General features: G+C 39.8%; 1 protein-coding gene across 4 annotated transcripts in view; it reads left to right on the top strand.

Annotated features, from left to right (window-relative positions):
* Positions 1–5210: 5210 nt before the first annotated feature.
* Positions 5211–8817, top strand: part of slc4a4 (solute carrier family 4 member 4) — a 137368-nt gene continuing 133761 nt past the window's right edge. For 2 of the 4 annotated variants that reach the window (XM_004919135.4, XM_002940576.5), the window contains exon 1: positions 5212–5681. The gene's annotated coding sequence lies outside the window, so the exon portion shown is untranslated. Of the gene's footprint in view, positions 5682–5890; positions 5959–8817 lie in introns of those variants that run through there. The other 2 variants (XM_004919133.4, XM_031903304.1) reach the window with 2 other exon arrangements.

Genomic DNA, 8817 nt, shown 5'->3' with positions numbered 1-8817 from the left:
GTACAAGGAAGGCAATAAAATTATGCAAACTCTTCCAGATCTTATATTCCAAAGTGCGTAATGCCATCAATAAATGGGACTTAAGGGAAACTGTGGAAGTCAAGGCAAGATCTGAAAGACCAAGACCAACTTTCAGAGACCAAGACCAGCTGTTTGTATGCTGGCCAGAATGGGAAATGTCTGCAAAGGACTAGCAGGAAGGTTTGGCTAACAAGGAAGTGGTGGTGCATCATTTTACTGTGCACCATTGTTTGTACAAACATGATCTGCAGTTCTAGATTAGAGATGTAGCGAACCTCACAAAAAAAGTTCGCGAACCCGTTTGCGAACTTCCGCCAAAAAGTGCAAACTTTTGTGAACTTTGCGAACCCCATAGACTTCAATGGGAAGGCGAACTTTAAAACCAAGAAAAGCCATTTCTGGCCAGAAAACTGATTTTAAAGTTGTTTAAAGGGTGCCACGACCTGGGCAGGGGCATGCCGGAGGGGGATCAAGGGCAAAAATTTCTCTGAAAAATACGTTGTTGACACAGTGTTGCGTTTTGTGCTGGAAAGGGCAGAAATCACACTACATTTCTAAACTTGTGTAATAAACTGCTTTATAACGTCTGGCATCTACATAAATTACAGTAGCAAAGTAAAAAAACACAAATAAAAACAAATGATGTGAATGTGTGGTTGGTGCTTAGTGCACTACTATGAGCAGCACACCTGTCTCCAACACACACAGACGGAGCTGCAGTACACAATGAAAAGAAGAGTAACAGTAATCAGAAAATAAAAGCAGTCCTTACAAGGACTATTGGGTTACAGCAGGACAGCTGCCCCCAGCAGCTACATACAGAGCAGTAGAAAGTAGATTACTAGTCAGCAAAGCTACCTAAACTGTCCCTCAAACCCCTGCACAGCTCTCTCCCTATGCTAACTCATCAAGCACACACAGGCAGAATGTAAAATGGCTGCTGGGCTTCGGTTTATATATGGAAGGGAGTGGTCCGGGGGTGGTCCAGGAGGGAGAGCTGCCTGATTGGCTGCCATGTATCTGCTGGCTCTGGGGTGAGAGGTCATAATTTAGCTCCAGCTAAGGCGAACCCAAAATTGCGAACTTCGCTAAAAGTTCGCGAACTTGCGAACTTGCGAACACCCGATTTTCGTGCGAATTAGTTCTCCGGCGAACAGTTCGCTACATCTCTATTCTAGATAGCACTCATATGAAAAGCAACAGGAACGTGTCATATTATTGAGAACTTGTGGCACAAAACAATTTCTAGGTAAGTCCCCTGAAACCACCCCTAGTCAGTACTTGCCTAAACCAACACAGCTAATATCTCATATGCACTCGTGTCAGTCAGTCTGGGCTAAAGGCGGTGTGATCCATCCAATGGTTGGAGTACTCTAATAATTTTTAATTAATGAAAGGATTGTGTAGCTTATTCTATTCTCTGTCCCCTTCCTGACAAGCAGGTACCACTGGGCTGGGGAAGTTTCAGGGGCTTTTGGCCAGAAAGATTTTGGTGCTGCAACTCCTTAGTAATATTGACATGTTCCTATGGATTTTTATAGGAACATGTCAGTATCGCTTTAATGTCTTAAAAGAAGTGAAGGAGTCCAAAGTTGTGGATCATGTTTTCACAAGAGCATTTGGAACAGTTAACATTACTCCTGTGCCAGTCAAATGGGGGGATGCACATCCACTTTACAGAGTTTTTCCAGTATGGTGCTGATAACAAGCTTGTTTCTGTTCATTAGGAGGAAGTCTTACCTGCAACCTCATTACAAAGTCAACAAATGAAGTATGCAAAACAGAATCTAGGCAAGCCAGTAGCCAGTTGGAAACATGTGTTGTGGACTGATAAAGCAAAAATTTTAATCTTTGGCCACAATCGCCAAAGGTTGGAGAAAACAATATAGTACCATGGAGAGAATGCAAAAAGAGCAGCTGAGCACAGCCCTGTGTGCCACTGGTCTTATGTGGTAAAGTAGTCTTCAAAACCCTAATTTCTGGGTAGGAACCAATTTCCATTTTGTAACTGAAATCACTTGACTTTAATTATTGTGAGGCAGAGGGCAGGAAGCAGCAAGAACATGAAGGGTATATCAGCATGTGAAATCTCTAAAGTTCAATGATACATACAGACCTACAAGTTGCATATCGTAAAGAAGCAGGCCAGATGCAGCTTTGAGGCAACGAGTTGGACAATGCTAAAAAGAAGAACATTCTGAATTTTAAAAAAAGCTTCTACAATTTTCATTGTTTTAAAAAACATAAACATATTTTTGAGTTTCAGTTTTATTCTTTGGGTTCTGGAGCATCACAACATGAATAATACAGATTTCAATTGGTAATTCCAATAGCAAGCTGTGTAAAAGAACCAGTATGAAACTGGGGGTAGTTTAATAATCAGTGTAAAGTTTACTATGTGTGGGTTATAATATCTGGAGCAATCAGCAGGTGGATTTTACTTGCATCCAACTGGTTGTAATAGATTAATAGACTTAAATCAAACTTTGTAGCTCTTATCACATTTAAATTCACACATTAAACTTGATTCTATGAGAGCAAAATGGCCTTCATGGTGGATTTGTCAGTACCCTTAGAATGGGTATCTAGTCTAAGCACCAGTGCGTTTTTCTCAAAAAGCGGTGAACAACTTTTCAAGTGTTGGGATATTTGATACATTTAACCCTTTGTGCTGGCTTTGGTGTTTCTGCACTGTGTTTTGCCAGAAACACTTTTAAGTAGATCAAAGTGAAACCCTGAACCACAGAATCCGTCAGTGGCATACTGGTACTTTTGTGCAAGTACTATAGAATCTATAGATTCTATAATTCTTGGCCTGTATAATGTTAACAAAAATATTTTAATTTGTAATCAGTTACATATTAAAACCTTGGACTGATGTCACTATTTCCTGAGAAAGGAACTGGGATATTGGAACAATGCGACTACAAAGAATGAATGTCATGTCACCCCTAGGGGCCTCTGTAATACAACAAGATTTCAAATACATAGAATGTTAAGAAAATAATTATGTACAAGGCTGTTTATAGTATGGACAAAAAATATTATTTTTATCAGCTATCATTTGTGTTAATCCTATAGCATTTCAGCTTTTTAAATTACCTCTTCCATCCTGGATGTTGTCCACCAGAAAGGACATTCGTTGGGCTGCCTTGATATTACATTTTCATATTTATATCCCTGTCATCCCAAATATCAGTCCATTTTCAACTTATTTTAGCCCTCTGTACTATGGATACTTTGCTTCTTGCACATCTAAGACCTACAACTTTTGCTCTGCAACACTCACACAGCGATAATGCCTAGTGCTTCCTGAATGTATCACAAAGGGTAATGGCCCACAAGATGGTTTGTCATCTGCGGTAAATCTACACTACCGTGGCAGTAATGTTAATTGTCAGTGGGAAAACATATAAAATATATGTTCTGGTGTGCCATTCACATTGTCAGTGGGAAGGTAACTAGGGAAGTTTTGTTGACCGCAAATTTACTACAGGTAACAAAATATCCCATGTGTAATTGCCCTAAAGCAGTGATTCCCAACTATGGGCCTGCACCTTAGGCAGGTACAAAGCAGTTGAAGGGGGACCAGTTTCAAGGTGACATATGCAGAGGATGCTTATTTCCTATCCTAGATTCAGGTACTTTACCATCTCAGCCAGAACTAATTACAGTTGCCACCTTTTCTTGAGACTTTTTTCCCATAAATAACCTTTTTTCCCATTAATAACATTGTGCACACAATTTTATGTGTGCATTGGCCCCAACATGTGTGTGTCAGTGCATGAGTGCATAGCTTAGAGCAGGGGTGCCCAAAGGGTAGATCGCGGTCTACCAGTAATTAGTTTAAAGTTTGTGGTTGACCTTGAGGTGGAATGCAGTGGGATGACCTCCCACCACTGGAGCTTTTGAGTGCGGCTGCTAGTTTCATCCCAGTATAGAAGATTGTCCCCACCAGGCCGCTGTGTATATTTTTTCCCACTTTATATATGCTTCTGAGTACAGACTACAAAGTGTGCCATGAAGAAGAGAAGAAAAACTACTACAATCTTTTCACATAAAACTTGAAGTTGGCACTTGAATAATGTTATGTGGGCATTAAAATGTGAATATGGCACTGCATTTATATATTGCTATGTGTATTTGTCAACATTAGTTGATACCTTTTCTTGCTTGTTGCACCAAATGATAGACATCACACTATTTTAACTGCGGTAGAGGTCATGACGGAGGCCAGGTGGCAAGAGTAGATCATAGGGTGACAAAGTCTGGACACGCCTGGCTTAGAGGGAACAGCGCTGCCAGGCTGGTAAAATACCCACCAGGTGACAACCTAAAAGTGATACTTCATATCAAATGGGCAAAAATGATAGAAGACACCATGTCGTCTGTGTATGCCTATGAGTCCTTCAATATTGCTCAACCCACAACTGCTACCGCTTGTAGTGCAGTTCAGTTACCTGGTTAGGTCTATGGAACGCTTTAATGACCACTTTAATTAAAAAAAAAATAAAAAATCCTTTTGAAACTCTTGCATGAAGCAAACGTAATTTTTGTGGCAAGCAACTAAACGAGCAGGTGCTTGCAATTCAAGAGTTTCTAACTACGGCATTCTTTTATCCATAATGCCCCAGGCCTGGTAGAGTAATCCCAGGCGCCAACAACGGTGACTGAAACTTTAGCAAGTGCATGTCAGAAGGGTGACGAGAACCTTTCTGGCGTCACCTTCATTATCATTAAATAGCTAAACACAGAGTCCAAGCAGGTGACACGACATTACTGGTGTCAAGGTAATGGCACTTTCCAAGTTCCCAATCACCCGCCTTTGTATACCGGCTCTCACTAAATCATTCATGGTTAATAAATACAAGCTTGCCGGGGGGCGTGAGAGACCCAAAGTGACGCGCTGTATCGCTTGTGCCGAAAGACAGTGCTGTTTGAGCAATAGTGCTTTCTAAAGCCACTGTAGAAAGCAGGGTAAATAGCAGGCAGCATGAAGTTTCCCCATGCAACCAGTTGTTGCCAGAATTGAAAGAAAAGTACTAGAATTAGTGCCCATTCAGTCAGACGAGAAAGTGAGACGACCCTGTTTGCAGGAGGAGTACTGCTTTCACTAAGCCACGCCCCACAGGAGGGTACAAGGCGGGGGGGGGGGACCCATGCTACTATTTAAATATGAAACTACAGAGGAGTGTCAGCTGCGGCAGGCTTACAGCTGTTCCCCTGCCTGTGCATTCTTCTCTATGTTCAACCTCATGCTCTTCCCTAGCAGCCATTCAACTCTTACAGTGCAATTCTCTGCTCTGACCTAACTACACACTTTTTTCCAGCTGCACGCTTACTGACAGCAGCAGGCAGGGGAGCAGTTAAAAAATAGGAACAGGCAGATAAGGAGGGGTTTCTCTCCTTAGCAGCCCTTTCTCTAGGAAGCTGGTTCAGCCTACTCTGCTTGGAAGAATATCTTATAATTGACAGCTACTTCTAACAGAAGAATTCAAGACTCTTGTCTGTTTAAGTATAGTGTCCCCCACCAAGCTTCCTAGGGTGGGTACTTTGTGCACTCCCCTGGTGGTACTGGAGAAGGAGCGCATGTGAAGTAGGCAGCACCTGTTGGATCCTGGTGACATCAGTCGCACTGTGGGCACCTCTTCCTTCCCAAGGTAAGCACTGAACCATCAGACAGAGCAGGAAACTAGAACTTAATATAGAAACATGCTTTGGAAATCAAGTTTCCTTTATTGTGCAACAGGGAAGCTTTTTATGCAAGGATCTTGCGGAAGGATCTTGTTAAAGTACGCACACAATGAACGACATAGTCATAAATGACATGCCAGCTTAGAAATCAGTTTGTTCTGCATATGAACTAAGTATCGGTCAGTCCTACGGCTTGGGTGTTTAAGAGGTGTCCAGATTAAAAACTGAAAACCCCTTTTCCAGGTAAGTCTTAGTCGATATAAGCCATGCATGCAGCAGCACTTTTAGTTTATGTTGAACTTCAACTGTCAGTATCCGGCTCTAGTGCTGTAGGTCAAATACAGATAGAGAACTGAAATTTAGAAATAGATGGATGTATTGTGGGCATAGGCCTTTCTGGCACAGATGTGACCCCGACTGTACTGCAAGGCTGATTATGGGACAAAGTAGTGTGTCAATGGGAGATCGCTCATGTACAATCCAAAGCTTCACATAAGTGACATATAATTCACAACTGCTTAGGAATCATGTGCAATGTAAACAGCTTAATGATCATGTGCAATAGGAGAACATAATAATGCCATCTATGGCTTCCCAAACCACTTATCCTTTGACCTGTCTGATAGGGGGTTAGCCTGGAGTCTGAAATAGTTCTGCAATAAAAGACTGAGCAGATAATATATACTTTAGAAAGCAACCATGTGCAGTATGTCAAAAGATCATGTGCAATTCACCATAAGACCCGCTTATTCCTGGTGTAATAAAAGGCAGCTTTATGTTTGCACAGCAACTTTATAAAACACTTAGATCACATGCATTTCAGGAGAGGAGCTCAGAGTTCACTGATCTGAGAACTGATCCATATGATAAAGTAACAAAGTTGTAGTTTTGAGAACATTTTGTGAAAGAGTTACCTTTTACTGCATCCTTTTTGTTGGTATGTTAGTATAATATACAGGCAGGTAAGAGTGAATCTCAGAAAGTAATACTGTAGCTGTGCTATATGTAACATAGTTGTGTATTGTATGGCCAATATATGCATTTAAATATGTCATGGTCCGCAGACTGTATTCCCTACAATACACATTTATCTTTAACTTACGCACTGCAAAGTTACCAGGTGTTAAATCGTATCTGTGTGTAACTGTAATGAAACCTGATACCTGTTTCTACTTACTACTCCTTACAAAAGCCTACATGACTAGTAAGCTGCTGTAAAAATATACACAAGATCTGGCAACTGATCTTTGAGTAGTGTTTGAAAACCATGTGATATAAATATTTTTGAGCACCAAAAATCCAGTTTTCAAGCTGTGGTTCATCATTAATTGGTGTTAGTAAACACTTAGCTAAATGCCTTGTTGAAGAACTTGCTGTATCTATTTGGTGCATCCAGACTGGGCCCCTTTCATTTTATGTTTAAGAAATGTCCTAAGCATGAAAGCTAATACAATACAAGTAGGTTAGCTGTATCCTGATGAAACGGACCCTGGTGTGTGGAGCAATTTAAGCTCCATGGGTTTGCTATGGGTATGGATGATAAATAATCTCTCTTTAAAGGGTTGTGTAACTGCTGCATTTTTGAATAAACACTTGAACCCTATGATAAATATGCTGTATATAAGTGTTGCTTAACCATTTTCTCAAGGAACCCAGATTTGCCATACACTTGCTTCTTCTCTTTAATATGAGGCTGATCGGCCCACAGTTTGACCACCTCTATATATTGTACAAAAGAAGCCAAACTAGGAAAAAAGTCAATTAGCAATAAATCAGATAAATATAATAAATATTGCAGACTACGCCGTTTAGTGACCAAAAAGAGGGAAAATTGCAATAATTAAAGATCAATCCGCAAAAAGAGACAAAAAAGTTAAAAATATAAATCTTTATTCTAATCCATTAAAAAATCATACCCCATGTATGCAGGCTGCATACATGGGGAATGATTTTTTTAATGGATTAGAATAAAGATTTATATTTTTAATTTTTTTTGTCTCTTTTTGCGGACTTAATCTTTAATTATTGCACCTTTATATTGTACCATATTTTGGGACAACACTACAGTATGGTACACATATATCAGTTAGGATCTCCCCAGCTGATATCTGTGCAACTTGAAAGTCACGTGTAGCTTAATTTTGTTTGATTTTATAAATATGTATATGAAGATATGTATCTCTTAAATATGGAAGTTACCTTCAAAAGCCAAAATTTCATTATAAATGTTATTTTTATTACTGTTGTAAGAATTCATTTGGCTGTATTAAAGGATCATAGAGACCTACCCTAGCAGCATTGGACAGCATGAATGCCCATGTAATGATAAAAATAAACCCTAGAAGCATAAATGTGAATCACGTGATGGGAGGAAGTACTGTACATGGCAAACCATTTACATAAATATAGTGTTTCCTTTGATGAATATTCGGATATAGATTCGTACATTTAAATGCAACAGTCTAAAACTAACACTCAGACTGAAATTGTAGGCGAAAGCCCTAAAAATTACAAATCAGAGGATATTCTGAAAAATGAAATACTTGGCAGATACCAATCGTATGACTTTCTGGAAATGCATTGTAGGTCCCCCAAGGATATTGTCAGATACACAACACATGCACACATTTTATTGTTATCCCACCAAAATTTTCTAACCTGTGCGACTGACTAAATGACAGATTGCCATGGTGCAAAAAAATATTGGGACATTTGAGCTAGCAGTTCTTTTTCTGACAGGCCCAAGATTGTTTTGTACCATGTTCACACTAGCAAAAACAGCTTACAGTTGTATACATATGCAATGTGGTCGACACACTGCGATTGTACTCAATAGATGGCCACGTGTATGAATTCTTATAGTATATACATGAGAGAACTGCAAACATATTGCTGGCCAGGCTTCATAGTTAGCAATCACAGGGTTACTAAAGGTTCCTAAAACGTAAGCTGTTTGTGGGTTTTCGTGGCAGAACATCAGCCTTTTGGTTTCATATTGCAGTTCTTTTTACATTTATTATTATTTTTGTTTTAAATAAAATTAGGTGTTATTTTACACAAAGCGCTGTAGGGGCAGTGTTGTATAGGGAAAGTTATTATGTT

This window comes from Xenopus tropicalis, chromosome 1 (genome assembly GCF_000004195.4).
Source record: "Xenopus tropicalis strain Nigerian chromosome 1, UCB_Xtro_10.0, whole genome shotgun sequence".
NCBI lineage: Eukaryota > Metazoa > Chordata > Amphibia > Anura > Pipidae > Xenopus > Xenopus tropicalis.
This window is presented reverse-complemented; position numbering and strand designations above follow the sequence as displayed.